The sequence below is a fragment of the Pteropus medius genome, unplaced genomic scaffold (genome assembly GCF_902729225.1).
Source record: "Pteropus medius unplaced genomic scaffold, Ma_sr-lr_union100, whole genome shotgun sequence".
Classification (NCBI taxonomy): Eukaryota; Metazoa; Chordata; class Mammalia; order Chiroptera; family Pteropodidae; genus Pteropus; species Pteropus medius.
In genome coordinates, this window is record NW_024354499.1 from 17,652,213 (window position 1) to 17,673,530 (window position 21,318).

Below are 21,318 nucleotides of genomic sequence, written 5' to 3' on the forward strand. Positions count from 1 at the left end.
CCAGAGCCTAGAATTTAAGACTGTTTGCAGTCTGGCCCCAGCCTGTCTTTATAGCCTATCGCACACTGTTATCTTAATTTTTGTTTCACTAAACTCTAACCCACTTACCATTTTCCGAAAATACCTGGTGCTTTCCCACGTCAGTGCTTTTGCTTATGCTGTTCTCTTGGCTAGAAAAATATCTTCTGTGTCTTCTCTCCATTTGGGGCAAAATGCCACTTCTTCCATGAAATAATGAATTCCTGAAATGTTTATTGAGCTAAGGGAATTAAGAATTCAGAGCTTGCTTTGTTCTCTCAAAGCATTTTGACTTTTTTTTTTGTATTATCAACTTTTGTTTTGTATTATAATTATTTGTATATATGTCTAATCTTTTCTGTCACATTGTAATCCCTAGAAGTAAAGGAATATCTAAATCACATTTGTTAAACGTCCAAAGAAAAACAAACTGGATTTAAATGAGCTTTATTTCTCCTTTTATTCTTTCATTTGTTAGCAAATTGAAAAGTCCAGAGCTGGCTCTACTTAGCGCCTGTGACATTGTTTGAATAAACTCACAAAACGTTGAGTAAGACAAGATAGCTTTCACATATGGTATAACTTGACTCTGCAGTGTGTTATATACTAGTGGCAGAAACTCAACATCCACAGAACACTGGGAAGAAATTCAAATAAAGTTTAGTCATCCCTCTGCAGATTATTTCATTTCACTGCCAAGCCATTCATTTGAAATCTTTCTTGGTATTAACAACCCTTTACGAATTACCTACTTTGACAAAAAATACTTTAAAGTTGTGAAACATCTATATAGCAAACCTAACTTACCTTCACTGCTGTACCACGAAGTAGGGTTTTTAACGCCCGTTTTAAAGCTGGGGAAACTGAGCTCAAGAAGATAAGAACTCACGAAGCACATAGTGACAGAGTTGGTGTTCACACTGAAGTGCCCTACAGAGACCTGTGTCTCCTCATTGACTTTACCGTTCAAGGAAAGTTCACAGCTCCCTACTTCTTTTCTTAGGTTTCAGGCTTACTCTGCACATGCCCAGCCAACCTATTTAGTTTACTCCCCACTACACTTTCTTTAGCTTACATCATCTTGTTGCCGAGACATACCATAGGCCTTTCTGAACATAGCTTTTGTTTTTATTTTTGTTGGGGGAGGCGGGAAGGCGTAGATGGTCTGAAATATTACTCTCAAAGCTCAGTTTAAACTCTTTTGTCTCGAAGATGGCTTCCCTGACTGCTTCAACCTCTATTAGTGTTTTCTTTCCTGACCCTACAGAGCAAGGGTCCCCAAACCCTGGGCCATGGACCGGTACTGGTCCATGGCCTTTGAGGAACCAGGCTGCACAACAGGAGATGAGAGTTGAGCCAGTGAGCAAAGCTTCATCTGTATTTGCAGCCGCTCCCCAGCACCAGCATCACCACCTCAGCTCCACCTCAGATCACCAGACATTAGATTCTCGTAGACCACTGGTCCCTAGTGCCAAAAAGATTGAGGACCGCCATTCTAGAGAACATATCAAATAAGATTAAATTCTTTACTTAAATTTAGTCTATATGTACTTGGTTATAACATACAAACTTCTGCTATTTTCATTTTGAAATCTTGGCTATGCTTGCATATGCTAAAGTAATATTTACAAATTTGAGGACATATGTTCCAATCCAGTGTATGTCCATTGCATAGACTGTACTGTGCTGTGGACCATGGATCATAGAATTACAATACAGTGAGGGATCGTACATGGTCTATCTTATATTATAACTTTGTGTGTTAGTACCACACAAAGAAGTCTTCTAGAAATTTAAAGGCGGAAATTATCACTTGTCACCAGTTATTTCGTATTTATTGTTATTTATTTAAGACATGAAAACCTGTTAAATGTTTGTTGTTCTCTCTCACGAGGTAAAGATGTATCAATCATGGATCTGTTCAACTAGAGGCCTCATTTATTTGGAATGTTGTAGGGGACCTGATGAGCAACAGGGTGGTGAGTTCTCTGGGTTTTCTTTTTACCTTATATAACCTAGACTTGAAGCTGAAGAATTTGGCAGTCTGGAAATGCCAACAAGTGCAGTGCAGACAAAAAAAAGCCACAACAAAAGTCTCTCTCTAGCCAAAGGACCAGGAAAGATACAGTCTAACAAGACAACAACAAGAAAAGTCAAGACAATAAATGCTCTACTCCAACCAAACACCCAGAAAAAACTGTGCTTTTATCTCTACTCATGTCATCAAAGTCCAAGTGGGAAGCCTAGACTTGTACCCTTACCAGGCTAGAACCTGGCAGTCCAACACCTTGTCAGGGTGAGGTCAAGGAAGGCCAAGGAGGGAACCAAGACTTCCATCCTCACCAGCTGGTATTTACTGCCCCATCCATTATCACAGTGTGAAGATGTATGGGCAACTAGACCTTCCATCCCATCTCCCTAGTCCATATGGGGAACCTGGACTTCTACCTCCATCTGGCAGTAATGAGAGAGCTCCCTTGCTAGAGAGTTATCAGAGAAAGCAAGTTAAAACAGAAAGTTCAGATATGATCAAGTTTCATAACATAATTTGAAAATGTTCATGTTTCATTAAAATATCATTCGTCATATCAAGAACCAGGAAGATCTTAAAGTGAATGAAGAAAAACAAATAGGTACCAACACCAAGATAACAGAAATTTTGGAATTATCTGACAAAAGCTTTAAAGCAGTCATGATAAAAATGTTTTAGTGAGCAGTTGTGAGGATGCTTGAAATAAATGAAGAAATAGAATGCTTCAGCAAATAAATAAAAGATATAAAGAAGATCCAAATAGAAATTCTGCAACTGAAAAAATGAGCAAAATAAGAAGCTCAGTGAATAGGCTCAACAGTGGATGGGTTCAGCTGGAGGGGACAGAGCAAAGAGTCAGTGAACTGGAAGATAAAATGAGAGATTGCCCAGCATGAACAACAGAGGGGAAAACAGATTGGAGGAAAGAGAAAGAACAAAGCCCCAGGGAACTGTGGAACTATAACAAACGAGCTAATATTTGTATCATTGGAATCCTAAAAGGAGAGGAGAAAGAGGATGGGGTAAAAAAATATTAGGAGAACTAATATCTGAAAATTTCCATTGTTCTATGAGGCTAGCATCATGCTAATACCAAAACCAGACAAAGACATTACAAGGAAAGGAAACTGCAGACCAGTATTTCTCCTGAACATAGATGCAAAAACCCTCAACAGAACATAAGCAGATTGAATCCAAAAAAAAGTATGAAAAGAATTATACATCGTGACCAAGTGAGACTTATCATAACCAGGTATGCAAGACAGGTTTAACATTCAGGAAGTAACTTTATTTTTAACACGCAAATACTAGAAACAGCCCAGATGTCCTTCATCAGGTAAATGGTTAAACAAAGTGTAGCACATCTATCTTATGGAATACATTCAGCAATAAAAAGGAGTGAACTGTTGATATTTGCAACAACTTACATGGATCTCAAGGGCATTATTACTGAACGAAAAATAAAACCAATCTCACAGTCACAAACCGTATGGTTTAATTTATATCACATTCTCTAAATGACAAAATTATAGAGTTGGAAAACATATTAGTGGTTGCTGGTGATTAAGCAGGGGTGTGGATGGGGGCAGGTGAAAGAGGGAAGTAAGGTTTGGGTAGGACAGGACATTAGCGGTCCTTGTGGTGATAGACTTCAGTATCTTCACTATACCATGATACCATGTCAGTGTAGTGGTTGTGATCTTACTACGTGTAATACTGTCCAGTCCCCTACTCAATAATATGTGTGTTGTCTTACCATATATCACTTTTTATAATAATAGACATGAGATCTCTGCTCAGAAAAATACATTGTTTAGAGCTGGGATCCCACATTTTCTGACTTGGACCAGTGTTTTTCCTCTCACTTAGACTGTCTCCCTACTCTTTGAGAAGATGTTGCTCTTTTATTATGAGGCCCTCTGGTTAGGGTGGCACTGGCTACTTCCTGGACAGTATTACACGTAGTAAGATCACAACCACTGCACTGACATGGTATAGTGAAGATACTGAAGTCTATCACCACAAGGATCGCTAATGTCCTGTCATACCCAAACCTTACTTCCCTCTTTCACTTGCCCCCATTCACACCCCTGCTTAATCACCAGCAACCACTAATATGTTTCCCAGCCCAGTGGAGTGTGGATCACTTCCTGCTCACACCTAGGGATTGCTATTTATTGGCCTAGTGCTGTGCCATTGGAAGATATAGTTAATGTTTGCGCCATTTATAGCTGAACTAGCAGAGCCTGAGCTACCCATTACTTGGCAAACCTGTCTTTAATTTGGGTGACCTTTTTTTAAGGCAGTTGTATAAATAGTTCCATGTTAAATATTCATGTAGAGTGTGAAATGTTCGATGAAAGGTATGAAAGAAAATAATCTCTAAAGGGCAAAGTACGTTGCTTATGGAGATTTTTAAATAGCAGCCAGAAATCATTTGGGTGCCAGTGATGTTCATTTATTTTTAATGGAAAACAAATTTTCTTTAATAATGCTTGTATTCGAATTATAACTATCTTTTTCAGTAGCTGCCTTCCTGACTGTAATTGTGTCTTTGTTACTGAGGAAATGAAATGACTAGTTTAGAGTTTTGATTTCATTACATGATAAGAAGAAAGGATGATGGACTTCATTATATGGATTTATGTTTTGAAGTTAAATTTTATAAAATTTTGAGTCAAGTTTTTTCTTCATCCTTTGGATTACAAAGTAGCAGTTAGCCTTTGACTTCATTGCAAGACGGATTGCTTCCAGACTTAATGATGGTGTAGTTGAACTTCAAAGTGATGGGAAGTAGGCCAAGTCATATTCTAGGGTGGAGGATGACCAGGCGAGACTTCCGTGGGAATTGCCAGTGTTCTACACTTTATCACTGAAGGATGGTGTGGGGGAGAGGTGGAATTCGATGAGGTCAAGATGTCTGTCTTTTCAAATCTTTAGAACATGATGGTGAGAGAATCTTCAGCAAAGTTTAGCTGGACCTCCAAGTGGTTGGATGTCTTCTCTGGTAGTAGTTTCTCATTCCTGGGCTTACAGAGACAAATGTAGAAGCAGTCCATAAAAATGACATTGCTAAGCCCATAGTTAAAGAAGGGACCTTTGAATTATGCCGTCTGTCCACCTTAGATTTATTCTTTCAATGTTTTAGAAGCTAAAGTATATGAATATAGGTTAAAATTTAGCCTGATTCCTCAAGCTCGAGTTGAATGCCTTCGTTAGTCTAATGGGAAATTTCGGAACAAAACAAATATTCATTCACTATTTTCAAATTTTCTCATTCACAGAGTGTGTGTGAAAATGTCCAAAATATCACAGGTGGGTCATTGCCCACATTAGAATACACTGATTCCCTTGAGTTTTAATGGATTGCTGTCAGAATAGTTCTTTCTTTGGAGTACAATGTAGATTTTGTCACGTGAAGCATGTTTTAGGGAACATAGAATAGCCTTCATTAGAATCTTGAGGTGGAGTAATTCATTCACCAAATGCACAGCCTTTTGTTTTAGGACTGTGGGTAGTAATATTTTTGTAATAGTCATGAAACCTTTATAAACATGACTAGAGATTAGTTTTCTATTTTTAAAAATGAGTTAAAGAAGTTAAAAGCATTGTGACTAGAAAGCATTGTGACATGTCATCTGGAAAGCTCTGTTAGCTCTTAGCCGATGTCAGGTGATTGAATGTATTTACATGATTGAAGATAACTATAAAAAAAGTTTAAAGAAATTTTCAAAGATAGAAGTGTAGGGCTCTAGGTTATCTGTTTTAAAATATGGACCAGAATTACAATGATATAAGTTTAAAGTGGATGCAAGGCTAATGTTTGAAATAATTTAATAATGTTTCTGGACTTAATGTGTTTTTTGTTTGTTGGTTTTTTAATGTTGGCTAATCTACATCAGGAAATGAGAGCATTTTTGGTCTCTTGGGCATTTGCCAGATCTATACAAAGCATGAAACATCTGCAGATGTCTGTTTAAGGCAATATCTTTATACTTCGTAAGGAAATGTTTTAATGAGAATACTTGTATCTCAAACAGTTGCATGAAAGCTATTTTTGCTACTCTATTTTAAAGCTAGGTTTCCCAGTACTTTTCCTTTTGAGAGTGTTACTGATGATAACAAAGGGCATTGGTGAGTGTAGAAGTGATGTTTAATTTTAATACATAGCTCCATACTGAATTTGATAAAAGATAGAAACTTAAAAAGAATTTTCTAAGCTTGTGCCCTTTTGATTTTTAAAACAAACACCCATATCTCTTTCTGCTAATATGTTTGGTCATTTAGAATGCTTTCTGTGAAGGAAGTGGTGATGATAGGTTCTGGAATGTGAAGATTGAGCAAACAAGAGTTGATTACAAGGGTGATGGGAACTCCAAGGATACAGGGCTTGGGAACAGTTTAGAAGTGAAGTTTTCTTTTGATCAGTCAGGGTTAATCTTGCTTTCTAGGAGGAAGCATTGCTGGAAATTAAACAAATGGGATGAAAGTCAAAATAAGAGGTTGGAGTTTTTAGATAAATTTTGATTAAGAGGTTAAGTTCTGAGAATATAGCATTATCTTAGAAAAAGCTACTTATGCTTTTTAGGATACCTGTGTATCCCACACACATAGTAGACACTCAGTAAATACTTGTCAAATGAATAAATACTGATGCAGTATATTTTCTTTAGCATATGTGGGGTTTTTTGGTTTAGTGAAGTATATTTCTTTAAATATTGCCATAATATAGTATGTGAATAAATGTTAATAAGGTACCTTTAAATTAGACTTGAAAGGTTATTTCCCCTATACATAATTGCAGTAATACTGTGCAAATATTTCTTCTCTTCCTTAGGAATTAATGTAGGAACAGTAGTTTGATGTGGGAAGATGCTATATTCTGGATCAATGAAACTTGCAAGTGAATGTGTTAAATCTTTTAGATCAAACATTAACATTTTTTTCTTGAGAACTTCTTTAATATTTTTTTTTTATTAGTATATAGCTTTAGTACTAGTAACCAAAATTCCAGGTAGAAGTCTTTTGGTAAAATTGACAGTTTTCCTTTGTTGTGTTAACTCAAAGTGATTGTTGATTTGCTTAGAAGCAACCAGAAAAAAGGTTTCCTGCTAGCCCATTAATGCTTTCTGCTTAGGCAGGTTTCTATGTTCTAATCCAGCACAGGTGCATGGAAGTAATTTAGCAATATTGAAAACTATGATTGTTTGTCATTTCTCTACGTTGCAAATGGGAACAGGGAAAAGTTTTTCTCCAGCAAAGCGAAATTAAGAAGTAGGCTACCTATCCTTTTTCTGTATCTTCCCCTCATCCTCTTTCTGCAGAGCCGTTCAGCTTGTGCTCTAGATCCAGTTCCTTTCAACTTCCTGAGGGAGCTTGTCTCCATGCTCCTCTTTTTTCCACTAGTTCTTTCCTCAACACTGGTATCCTTCCTGTCTCACTTTTTGCCTTCTGTTTAGACAGCTTCCTTGAATGAATGGTTCCAATTTTTTACCTTCTTTCCACATTACTCCCACGTTTTATTTTCATTATTGAGGTGACCTTCTCTCATTAATGACCTTTTTATAACTAGGTCTATATGTCTTTATTAAATGTTGGTTCTTACCTTTTTTTCATATTTCACATTATTGATCAGTCTTGAACTCAGCCCTTAATTTGATTTCTCTGTTAGTCTATTTGAATGACTTCCGCCATTCTCTCTCTCCAGTCCTGGTTTATTGTCTTGTTCTTAAATCTTATCTGTGATTTACTTTTGAACTTTACTTTTACTAAATCAGTTCCTCAAAAACTCCGGTGTTTCTCCAGAGCTGGCCAAATAACAAAGACTTTACTGAGTTTCACCAAATTTAACTCCACCTCTCCCTCCCTAATCCATTACCTCATTCTATCTACAGCTGCAAGCTGATTCACTTTCTAATACCTTTACTGGCTCCCCATTGCCTGTATGATAAAGGCATTTTTCCAAATGCCATTTCCTTTGCTTTAATACTTCCTTGCCTTGAATAAATCCTTCACAACCCCCAGAAATCTCCTCAGGCCACTGGGTCCCATAATTACCTCTTCTTTTTCTGCAGCTTGCTTCTTTTTCTGTTTATTTTTACTTGTACATTTCAAGAAGAGAATTCTGTTTTTAGAATATTTAATTTGCTCAAATTACACATTAACTCATGTCAAGAATCTTGCCTTATTTGTTTATAGCATGTCAATAGCATGTAGTATGTGATGCAACATAGTAGACTCTTCCAGTTTTGCCATAATAAAATTTGTGATGTGATAGACTTCTGGTCAAGATGGCAGAGTAGGTAAATGTTCTACCTGCCTACTCCTATGACCACATAAAAGTTATTACTGAATTATAAAACAATCACCCTTGAGAACCATCTGAAGACTATCTGAACAGAACTCCTATAACTAAGGATGTAAAGAGGAAGCTACGTGGAGATTTGTAGGAGTAGTGGAGACACAAAACAGGTGGTGTGGTGGTTAAGAAACAGGAGGGATATCTTGGCTGTGGAGGTCCCTCCTGAGGAGCAAGGGGTCCCAGCCCCACAACTGGCTCCCTGGCCTGGAGGACTAGTGAGGAGTCCCCACAGTAGCTGGCAGTGAAGATCAACAGGGATCTTCAACAGGGAAGTCAACCATGGCTTCCCCCTTAAAGGGCTGGAGCACAGACTTACTCACTCACAAATACTCGCCATAAGCTCCAGAGAAGGGACAGCAGCTCCAAAAGCACTGGAGGTATATGTGGAGGAATTTAATTGTTTGTCTTCAGAGAGAGGACAGGAGGGGCAGTTTTCTCCAGGACTAAAGTGCCAGCAGGCACCATCGTTGGTTTGGTGAGCCTTCCCCAAACAACCTGTAGCACAGGCAGAAGTGCTGGTAGGACCATTGTTCCTTTGTTGAGCTCTCCCAACACACAGCCTGCAGACACAGGCAGGGGTCAGGTGGTGGGGAGGGCGAGGGTGAGTCTGAGTCTGCATTAACCTGGGTAACACTTTCCCCACCTTGGTGATTTTCTGAGACCCCACCCACCCAATTCACTGACTAGGTCCAAACCTCTTTTAGAGGCCAGTCCATACAACTGGCCAGCCTGGGCCCATGCTGCAGACTTTTGAAAAATCTCTCAAAGGTCTACAAACCCCAGACAAGCAGTGGTTAGCCTTGATGTGCCCTGTGCCTCTTGCTAAGTGGTCCCAAACCTGGCACTAGTGGCAGCTGGCCTTGGTTAACAGCATAACCACTCCCAGGTGCCTCCAAGCTCAGTATAGGCAGCTACCAAATACAGATCACTCTGTAGCTCCTACCAGGTGGCCCCGGGCTAGACACAGGCAGCAGCTGACCTTGCCCTGCATCAGAGCCCTTCCCAAAAAGTCCCAGAACCAACACACCAGGTGGCTAACTTCAGACCACACCAGAGCACCACCCAGCACCACCAGCGACATAACCATAGGATGGAGTCAGCAGGCACCAGAGCCCCGCTGAAGTGAATACCACTCAGGGTCAGCCCCTGCTAAATAGCTGGTTTACTGAAGTCACAGCCAGTTCTCAAAGCCAGTAAGCCTGAGGGTCAGTACCCCAACCCCACCCCACATATGTGCCAGCAGCAATCAAGGCTCAACTATATAGGAGAGCACACACAACCCACAACAGGGGCACTCTTGGAACACCTGACTCAGGTAAACAAAGAGACTGCACCACTGTACCCCATAGGACACCTATTACTTCAAACCACTCTGCTGAGACTGAGGGTGGGGGGCAAGTCTGAGTCTGCACTAACCTGGATAACACTGGTCTTGCCCACCCTGGTGACTGGTAGATGTAACAGATGTCCCTAGTACATAGAAGCAAACACTGGGAAGCAGCCAAAATGAGCAAAGAAACATGTCCCAAATGGAAGAATGGGACAGAACTTCAGAAAAAGAACTAAACAAAATGGAGGCAAGCAGTCTGTAAGATGCATAGGTCAAAAGATAAGAGTGCTAAATGAAATTAAGGGAAAAATAGATGATCTCAGTGAGAACTTCAACAAAGAGATAGGAAACAAAAAAGAACCAGTCAGAAATTAAGAATACGAAAAAGGGATCAACAACAGATTAGATGAAGCAGAGGATCGAAGCAGCAATTTGAAAGACAAGGTAGTGGAAAACACCAGTCTTAATAGCTAAAAAAAAAAAAAAAAAAGAAGAAGAAGAATAAAAATGAGCATAGTTTATGGGACCTCTGGGACAATATCAGGCATAACAACATTCTTGTCATAGGGGTACCAGAAGGAGGAGAGAGAGCAAGAGGTTGAAAACCTATTTGAAGAAAAAATTTCCTAACCTGGCAAACAAAATAGACGTACAAGTCCAAGAAGTACAGAGAATTCCAAACAAGAGGAACCCAAAGATGCCCACACCAAGACACATAATTAAAATGTCAAAAGATAAAGACAGAGTCTTAAAAGCAGCAAGAGAAAGCTCCCATAAGACTGTCAGCTGATTTGTCAACAGAAACTTTGCAGGCCAGAGGAGTTACAATGAAACATTCAAAATGATGAAAAATAAGGACGACAACCAAGATTACTCTCTCTACCCAGCAGGGCTATCATTTAGCATCAAAAGAGCGATCAAGAGCTTCCCAGACAGGAAAAAGCTGAAGGATTCCATCACCACCAAACCAGTATTAAATGTTAAAGGGACTTTTTTAAAAAGTTGAAGAAAAAGTATAAAGAAAAAATATAAAGAAAAAATGCTCACTGATAAATGCAAACACATAATAAAAGCAGTGGATTAACCAGCTATAAAGCTAGTACAAGGGTTAAAAGTCACAGTAGGAAGATCACATGTAATTACACAGTAACTTAAGGGATACACATACACACACACAAAAGTAAAATAAAGATAAAAGCATAAATGTGAATAAAAATGGTAGTGACTTTAGAATATGTTCGAACTTAAGTGATTTTCAACTTAAAATAGACCTCTATCAATATAGCAGTTTGGTATACATAAAGCACATGGTAACCACAAACCAAAGATGTACAAGAGATAAGAAATAAAAAGGAACCCGAACATAACACTATGAAAAGTCATCAAAGTATAAGAGAGCAAAAGAAGAAAGGAACAGAGAACTACAAAACTATGAAAAAATGATTAATAAAATTGCAGTAACTACATACCTAACAATTACTTTAAATGTAAATGGGTTAAATGTTTCAATCAAAAGACAAACGGATAAAGAAGAGGTGGTACATAGACACAGTGGAATATTATTCAGCCGTAAAAAATCTTTGACTTCAGAAAAGGTAATGATCAGTGTGATGTAGAGAACACTTTGTTAGTATGAAAAATGGAATAGTAAGGACATTCTAGTTCATATAATAAATAGTATTTTAAGAAACATGTCTTCACACTAAGATAATATTTCCAAGCCACTGACTCTCGGAGGTGCTGGATTGGCATGGTGTTGATATAATTCACTACTTTGTAATTCTACAACTTAACTATAAACATTTCCTTGGTACTTATCTCAGGAACTGTTCATTATACATGCCCTTAAAAATTAATTCATGTTTATGAGGCATAGAGATAGATTGAGGAAAATGAAAATTACTCATCTGTGACCTCTATGTCATGGTCATATCTAACTAAAAGATAAACGACATTTAATCAGAGGGACCTTGAGGAAGGTACCAGACCATCAGAAATCACTGCTGGTGTTGATAAGCTGTTAAAGAAAAACCATGAAAGGCGTTATAATTCATGTGAGCCTCATCTTTCCACAAGAGAATAGGCTACTGCTTTCTACTGTGAACCTCCATGCTCTCCTAGACACAATTTGTAAGGTCCGAGATTTCATGTTTCTGCTTAGATTCAGCCTGGTTCAATGCAAGTAAATACCTTCTGAAGAAGAGAATTAGTACGTCTCTGGGGCTTGCTGACATTTAAAAGAGTGCTTTGAACTTTTGGTTCTTTTAGAAAGTCATTGTTCTATGACTGAAACAAATGGCTAGTGTTAACTTATATAAATTTAGAGAGCCAGTTGAGGACAGTGGCTGATATTTGGCAAAATTAAATGGGGATCCTGATAATAGAGGCTTTGATAGCAATGGAATTTGGGCTAACCTTTCTCTGAGGTGAGGCTCAGGATCATAGAATCCCAAAATGGCAGAGCTAGAAGAGACTTTTAGAGAACTAATCAGTCTTCTTTCATTAGAAATAATGACAGCTTGCATCAAGCTTACAATTCGTGGTATTCTCTCTGCTCAGAAAGAACTCCTCACTTTGTAACTACCCTGATCAGTGTCATAAAATGCTAAGGAAGAGGAAAGTCCAAATTGTAGGCTAGTGCAGACCCAACTCAGCCTTCCCAGAATCTCATGCGCCGCAGCTGCTGCTGTAGATTCCAGGGACGTATATTGTGTATGGAGGAGTCCTGAGCCAAATCATTTTCAACATGAATATACAAAATTTTCAGAATTATAGAGGTCTCTGGAATATGGGGAAATCTGAGATTGCTCACCCTCCATATGGAGAGCTTCGAAGTGACAAACATTTGTGTAGTTTCATGATTTACAATAGAAAGGACTTTTCTCCTATGTCATTTTATTTAATCCCCACAACTCAGATGAACAAACTGAAACACAAAATACTTGTCAGGTCACATAGCTGGTTAGTAAAGTGGCAGAACTGAAATTAGGACCTGGATCCTGGAATTTCAAATTCCATGCATTTCTTATGGTATTAAACTGCCTCTGGGTAATCCATTCAGAACTGGGAAGCAAAAATTTTAACCTGTTTATTCTGAAACCAAGGAAACTGCCAGATGTTTTACAGGGTTTCTTTTACCTGTCCTAAGGAAAAGAGAGAAGAGGTGGGGATGAATGACAGCTTCTGGCAGGGTCAGGTGTTTCTGGTGATCCTTTGGAAAGTCTAAGAGACATGGCTGCTTATTTCCTGTGTATCTAGTTGCCACTTAATTGCCCTTTACCTCTTTGAAATGAGTCAGACCAACCCATGACTCTCCTCTGTGCCTTTAGAGTCTACACTCTGATCTCCAAGGACCTGTCACCCCTTCCTTCAGGTTTTAGCATGGAGTCCTTTGGTAGTGTTACTAGAGGACAGCCCTTCTCTGAAGAACTGTATCTTCCTTTATTCTAGAGGTAGAAACTTTTATGCAGAGGGAGCGATAAATGCAAGTTATTTATAACACTCGCCATTAGAGCCAGAGTACATTTATTATTCATCATCATTTATTATTTTGCCAGACGTTTGGTGTAAAAGGCTTTTAGTTTCTGGACGCTTCCGGATAATTTCTCACCTACGGTATTCAACGTCCACTACCAGCTGAGAAGAGTGTGCTGGATTATCCAGCTCCCATTGAGCAGCCAGCCTCACCAATATGCAATGAAACGACTAGGCTGTCAGATACTCTGGTAATAGAGGAAGTGAGTTCTTTAGGTAAAGAATACACAAACTAGTATTGAGTAATTGCTGCCTATAGAGAGGAACCAGTGTCATTATTATTTGCAAATTATTGTAAATGCAGAATCTTGGACCCTACTCTGGACCTACTGAATCTGGATCTACATTTTAATGAGATTCCCCAGAAAGATTTGTGTACATATTAAAGTTTGAGAAGCACTGGTATACTGAGCATTGTTGGTTGCCTATCAGTATCCATTTCCCTTGTTTTTCTTAATAACAAAATGCAAGGGTTTTTTTCCCCCAGTTATTTACCCCTCACCCCTAGACAGCTATGTGAATCCTTTGTCTAAGCTGGTCAGAGCATGGTTTTCATTGGTGCCTGTTCATGGTCTAGGGGTAATCATGAAGTAGGTTGGCCCAGTCATCAGGAAAGACTTGTTTTTTGTTTTGGGTAAGCATTTTCTGTCAGATCCAGGAGGAGAGGGAAAAAAATGAAGCATGCCTTCATAATAATGATAATAATGAGTCTTCAAGTAATGAAAACGTAGCCCTTATTTCCACTGGCAACCAGCTTGTGACCATCAGGGAACCAGTTTTGACATGAATCTGACACAGAAAGATGGAAGGAACCTGGATTCTTGATTCTGGCATTGAGCTGCTGATCTGTTCTATGCACGTATCTCTTTCTGCCTCTGCTCTGCGAATTATGTGTGATAAATTTTCTCATGCTTTACATCAGTTTGACTTTGGGTTGTTTTTATTGCTTGGAGCTGAAAGCATCCTAATATATTCAGACATGGAAATGGATGCTAGATACACAGTGTGTTGTGTATGCTGATCTTCCTGTAAAATATGTGTTTCAAATGGCTTTAGGTTTTCTTCCTAGTCTTTTGAATAATGTTTTTGCCTTGTGGTGATCATTAAATTGTTCAGATGAAGGTTGGTGTAGGAAGAGGAAAGCTTTAAGAGAAGTAAGAAGAATGAGATAGTAAGAAGAAAGGCTATCTGAGAGAGGGCAGACTTGCACTTAGAAGTACCATATGCTAGACTGTAGAGGGTGCTAAGCTGTAGAGCCCATCAGCTGTAGTTATGATCCATGCTTTGCCCCTAATTTGGCATTTGGACCTCAATTTCCTCATTTATAAAATGAAAAGAATAATAATGAAATAGTAGAAGTGAAAATTCTTCAAAAACATGACTCATTTTTTTTCCAGTTTATTTCTCATTTCTAATTGTTTTTGTTTTTTCCTTATTTATTATGGTAAAACATACATAATTTAAAAATTTACCATTTAACCATTTTTAAGTGTACAGTTCGGTGACATTAAGTTCACATTAACATTGTGTGATAACTATCACCACTGTTTTCAGAAACTATCCCCATTAAACAATAACTTCACATTCTCACCTTCCCCCAACCCCTGGGGACCTCTGTTTTACTTTCTATGAATTTAACTCTTCTAGCTTCCTCATATAAGTGGAATCATGCCATATTTGTCTTTTCATGACTGGCTTATTTCATTTAGTATAATGTCCTCAAGGTTCATCATATTGTATCATGTATCAGAATTGTGTTCCTGTTATAACTGAATAATATTCGATTGTATGTATATACCACATTTTGTTTATCCATTTACCTGTTGATAGACGTTTGGATTATTTCCACCTTCTGGCTATTGTGAGTAATGCTGCTGTGAACATTGGTGTACAAGAATCTGTTTGAGTTACTGCTCTTAATTCTTTTGAGTACATGCTTAGGAGTGGAATGGCTGGATCATATGGTAATTCTATGTTGAACCTTTTGGGGAACCACCAGCCTATTGAAAACTCGACTGTTTAAAAAAAAATGAGTTGTAATTTACATATTTAGAAATAGATTACAAAATGGAACCACATTTCTTGGGACTATAGTTTTTTCATTGATAAGGCTTAGTAGTTTTAACATGGGACTCATGAACTGACATTTTTATAACACATTGGACTTACTGTGAGATTCATATCTTTTACCCCCTTTATTCAAAATAAGAGAATAGGTAGTTTCTGTAAGTTAAAGTTTCAAAGACTTACATGTAACGTGATTCATGAGATTGTTAATGTCAAGGTACCCAACTTTGTGTGTGTGTTAGTTTGAGAGTGAATTGATTTATTTCTACTAATAAGCATGATGATGTCTTTATGACCTGTGAAAAACAAAAGGCTGAACGTATAATAAAGATAAAAGACAAGGTCTTACTGTTAAGTGAACATTTTCTAGCAAACAAAAATAACCTCAGACTATCATAAACCTGAAAAATTATAGATGCAAGAGTAGAAAGAAAGTCATTGTGGTAATTCTTGTTGCTGTCTCTCTGACATATACTGGAAGGTGTCAGCCAAGGGTAAATGAATCAGGAGGCATTGGCTAGAAATGATAAAAATTTATTCAAGGATCTTGGTATTTGCAAATCATAAATACAGCTAGGCAATATCAATAGTGCTCCAAAGAAGAAAGAAGCTGAGTATTCTTATAAAGCACATTCTTGAGAAGAATCAATCTTGCACTGTTAGCCTCTGGATTGGTTCAAGATGGTAATCTTTTTTATTTTTTTATTTTTTTTAACTTTTTATTATTTATGCCTACAGCACCAGGTTTTCCTAGGTAGTCTCCCATCCAAGTACCGACCAGGCCCGACCCTACTTAGCTTCCGAGATCAGACATCGGGCTTGTTCAGGGTGGCATGGCCGTAGACCATGGACCATGGCTCCACTGGGGCGTGAACCCAGGACCTTATGCATGTAAAGCAGACGTGCTAACTGCTTTACATGCAGAAGGTCCTGGGTTCACGGCCCAGTGGAGCCATGGTCCATGGTCTATGGCCATGCCACCCTGAACCACGTCCCAAGATGGTAATCTTATAGATGTCTGGTGGTCTGGATAATGATGTCAGGCTCTCTGGATAATGAATGTCAGGTAGTCTGGACACATGAAACTTCTGTCCTAAGTTTTGCAGAGGGTTATCTATAGGATTTATATAATCTCTAGGCATTAATACACAACTGAAAAGTTGAAAAGTATAAGTTCCTAGACTAGTTAAAGCAAGAGTAGAATGTTTTTCATGTCTCAGCCTACTTGATTTTAATAATTTAGCAGCTTGACTATAGTGACTCTATTTGATTTCTTCACTCTTTCCTGAGAGGTAATCATAGATTTAAAATTGATTACCTTTTCTTTCCTTCAAATTGCAGGATTCGTTCTGTAAGCCCACTAGAGCATGTATGTATTTTTATAGTACTCAAAATGCCTTTACTGTTATGGCATTTCTCATCCTCTTTTTTTTTTTTTTTTTTTAATTGTGAGAAAGTCAAATTGGCTTAGTCTGCAAAATATAATAGAGACAAATATACTTTTACATCAAGTATTAAAAACTTTTTAAGAACACATTTAGAGGTAGGAAAATACCACTGCAGAAATTCTGCCACAATGACTTGGTTCCCACTGTCAGGATTGATTGAGCAGGGAGCTAACCATCTCTTCCAGGAAGTTATTCTGTATGGAATAATTGGCTTTAACTAAGAGTTTGCATGTAAAGTCCTCTTCAGAAAGCTGTGGAGATAGGTAATTGTAATAATCTTTGACTTTTATAGTTGTTAGGAATGCTAGTCTAGAGAACCTGGGAATTGGTTTCTGAGAATTTTTAAATGTCCTTCGCAGCATAAAAACATTTGAACATAGCTTCTAAAGTGTGTTTTCAAGTAATTCACATTGCATGTAATTGAAAAAGTTTATTTTGATTTCTTAGTCTATAAATATGACTTGATTTTAATTGTTTGTAATGTTTAATTACTTATGTTCCATAAGAAGTAAGAAAATAAAGCTTTCTTATTGTGGTCTTACAATCAACTGTCTTAATAACTTGCAGACTACTACTTGTGTTTTACAGCATGCTGTTAGTTTTGTATTACATTAAAAACCACTTCAGAATTGTGAAAGGACATTATCAAAATCAAATTTCTTAGTAGGGATCACATTTTTATTTAAAATATTTTCTTTCTTTCTTTCTTTTTTTTTTTTACTTTTTAAAACATCTTATTACCCTCTACCTTCAAATAAAACCTATGTGAAATTAAACATATATGGTGGTATAGTTGCTGTGGAATCTGGAGAGTCTCCTTCAACATGTACTTGTGAGCAGCGTTTGTGTGCTTTTATAGTATTTTCAGTGAGTTGATCAACATTTAAACAAATAGGCAAACATTTATAAAATGGTTAGACATTAATCATCCTTGAAAACCATTATTTGATAGTTATTTATTCTACAAATATTTACCCAGGGACTATTCTAGGTGCTGGAGATTTAGCAGTCAGCACATGGAGCCCGCACCACCAAGGAGTTTATGGTTTGGAGAGTCCTTTGACCTCTTCATTTCTTGCCCCTGTGAAGAAGTGGTGGAGAATGCCTTTCTGGTGCTCCTTCTGTGGGGAGTTGAACTCTATTCCTGGGGCTGGCAGAGGGTCTGGCACAGAGTGGGCATCCCATAACTAATTGCTGAATGAGTAAACGAGCGTGTAAATAAAATTAGATTGCCATCACCTCTCATCTGTGTTATAATAGCCTACTAACTAGTCTCTTTGCTTTTTTCCCTTGCTCTCTCCACCCTGCCCCACTCTGTTCTTTAAACAGTTCCCAAATGATCTTGTTAAAACCTAAGTCAGATCTAGTTCAAAGACCTCCCGTGGGTCTCCATTTTACCCCAAGGAAAAGCCATGGTCTTTAACAGTGACCTACAAGTTTCCACAGTTTCTGACCTCCTGCTCCTCTCTGCACTCATATCCTACTCATTCATTCCTCTTCAGCCACATATGCCTCCTTGCTGTTACTCAAACTTACCAGCCAGGCTCTCATCCCAGGACCTTTTTTTATCAGCTGTTCTTCTCTCCAAGATGCTTTGTCCACAGGGCCCACTCTTCACCACCTGTGGGACTTTTTCACATATGGCCTTCTCAGTGAGGCCTTTCCCAACTACCCTATCAAAAATTTCAACTCTCCTTTCCCTGACACCTCTGATTTCCCTTCTGTGCTTACTGTTCTGGAGCTTATCTTCTGACACAAACACACATGCACACGTACGCACGCACACACACACGGGGCTTGGATGGATGGACAGATTTTAATTTTGTTATCTGTCTATACTATTTAGTACCACCAAGGCAAGGATTTTTCTGTTTTGTTCATTGATATGTCTACAACATCTAGAAGAATGCCTATTAAAGCACTCAATCAATATTTGTCGAATTAGTAAAAAAAACCTTTAACCAATATTTCTCCCTAAAGTATACTTTTAGTAGGGCCAGGATGAAGCCTTCTGTGTGTCTGTGTGTGCTTGATAAATGACCGTTGGTTTTGCGAACATTGTGGTTCAAGGCTAATGGTATGTGTGAGCGTGTGTGTGTGTGTAGAGAGAGATTGATTGATTTTAAAGAATTGACTCACATGTTTATGAAATCTGCAGAGTAGGCCTGCTGTCTGGAGACCCAGGGAAGAGCTGATGTTGCAGTTCAAGTTTGAGGGCTGTCTGTTGGCAGAATCCAAACCCAGTCTTAAAGGAGCCAGAAACATACAATGGAGAAAAGAAAATCTCTTCAGAAAGTAGTGTTAGGAAAATTGGAAAGCCACATGCAAAAGAGTGAAACTAGATTGCTATTTGACACCATACACCAGAGTTACCTCAAAATGTATTAAAGATATAAACACAAGACCTGAAACAATAAAATACATAGAAGAAAACATAGGCACTAAACTTATGACCTTGATCTCAGAGAGGATTTTATGAACTTCACTCCAAAGGCAAGAGAAGTAAAAGCAAAAATAAATAAATGGGACTACATCAAAATAAAAAACTTTGCACAACAAAAGAAACCATCAACAAAACAAAAAACCAATGGAATGGGAGAAGATATTTGCAAACATAACCTTCAATAAGGGGCTTATATCCAAAATACATAAAGAACTCATACAACTAAACAACAACAACAACAAAACCATCTTATCAAGAAATGAGCAGAGGGCCTGAATAGACACTTTTCTCAAGAAGATATACAAATGGCCAACAGATACATGAAAAGATGCTCAACTCCACTAGCTATAAGGGAATGCAAATCAAAACCACAATGAAATACCACTTTACACTTGTTAAAATGGCTATTATCAATAAGATAAGAAATAAGTGTTGGAGATGATGTGGAGAAAAAGGAACTATCATACACTGTTAGTGGTAATGTAAAATTGGTGCAACCACTATGGAGAATGGTATGGAGGTTCCTCAAAAATTAAGAATAAAGCTACCATATGACTCAGTACAAATTGAAAACATTTATTTGTAAAGACTTATGTACCCCTGTGTTCATTGCAGCATTATACATGGCAGCGAAGACATGGAAATAACCCAAGTGTCCTTTGATAGATGACTGGATAAAGAAATGGTACATATATACAATGGACTATTAGTCATAAGAAAGGATGAAATACTGCTATTTGTGACAGCATGGATGGATCTTGAAAGTATCATGCTAAGCAAAATAAGTCAGATGGAAAAATATAAGAAAAATACAAGATTTCACTCATGTGGGGTATAAAACAGAAAGCACCAAACAAAACAAACTCAAATACAACAGAAAGGTGGTTGCCAGAGTGGGGAGGTTAAAGAGGGTAAGGAGATCAAATGTATGGTGATGGAGGGAGATTAGACTTTGGACAGTGAGCACAAAATGCAATATACAGATGATTAATTATAGAATTGTATACTTGAAACATATAATGTTATTAACCAATGTCACCCCAGTAAATTTAATTTAAAAAACCTCTGTCTTTCAGCTGCTTTTACCATTATGCTGTCTTTTTCTCATATAAAACTGTTAGCTTAGGTCTTGGTACATATTGAGATTGAACATGCAAAAAAGTTTCCCAAAGGTGGTTGAAGTGGAATGTATGTAAAGTTGCTATAGCTATGTTGTCATGTTGGGGCTGAAACTGAAATTGGGGTTGTCAGAAAGATATGAGAGATGACAACAGCATAAATAGGTGTGGCTAACACAGTATATCCTGAAGGAACCTGTCTTTTGTAATCATCCAAAATGGCCATGTACTGACCCATAAGCCAGGGTTACTGAACAGGCAGGCCAGAGCTCTACTCCAGCTCTTTAAGAGAAACCTGTGGTTTCAGGAAGTATGTGTGCTAGACAGATCTCTGAGGTTCCTCCAGGTCCATTTCTGTCTAAACCCAGAATTGCTCCATAACTGAATTGACTACTGAAATACTTCTTTCAACTCAGCCTTGTTCACTGTGGGTACTGTTAAAGCTAAGAGGTAACTTTTTTCTCTTGGATACCCTGTATACATTACCCAAGGATGGTTGAGGTAGGATGAAATATAAGGTTGCTATACTGATGTTTTCATGTTAGGGCTTAGCCAAGGTGGTAGAATTTCTGGCAAGGTTACTAAAGTGGATGCTTTAAAATTTGTTAGGAACAAAAGTCTCTGATAAAATATGGTTAGCACATAATTAGTCATTTAGTAATCATAGAGGATGTTAACAAGCTCTTTTCTGTCTTAGAAGAAGAAGTAAGAAGTAAATTGATTTAAACTGCATTGTGAGGTAGAGTTAAAATTGTCTCCAAAAATGACTGAATATTAAAATGATTGCTTAGGGAAGAAATGAACTTTTTAAAAAGATAGGTAGTGAGATTAGATCTTTTAAACCAGTCTTTGGAAATGAAAATTGGAAATATAAAAAGTTATTTTTCTTAATCCTATGTGATCATTTAATTCACCTTTAGGAACACTATCCTTCTGGTCTGTTTTATATGTTATGCCCCTTTTTGTT

At 37.8% G+C, this 21,318-nt stretch overlaps 1 protein-coding gene and 1 pseudogene across 4 annotated transcripts in view; one reads left to right on the forward strand and one right to left on the reverse strand.

The window, feature by feature from the left end:
- Positions 1-21,318, forward strand: part of LIMS1 (LIM zinc finger domain containing 1) — a 142,242-nt gene that overhangs the window by 6,728 nt on the left and 114,196 nt on the right. The window contains exon 1 of one of the 4 annotated variants that reach the window (XM_039852613.1): positions 1,978-1,997. The exons of the other annotated variants lie outside the window; for them this stretch is intronic. The gene's annotated coding sequence lies outside the window, so the exon portion shown is untranslated. Of the gene's footprint in view, positions 1-1,977; positions 1,998-21,318 lie in introns of those variants that run through there. 4 annotated transcript variants of the gene reach the window in all.
- LOC120594681 (uncharacterized) lies at positions 16,072-16,187 on the reverse strand (annotated as a pseudogene).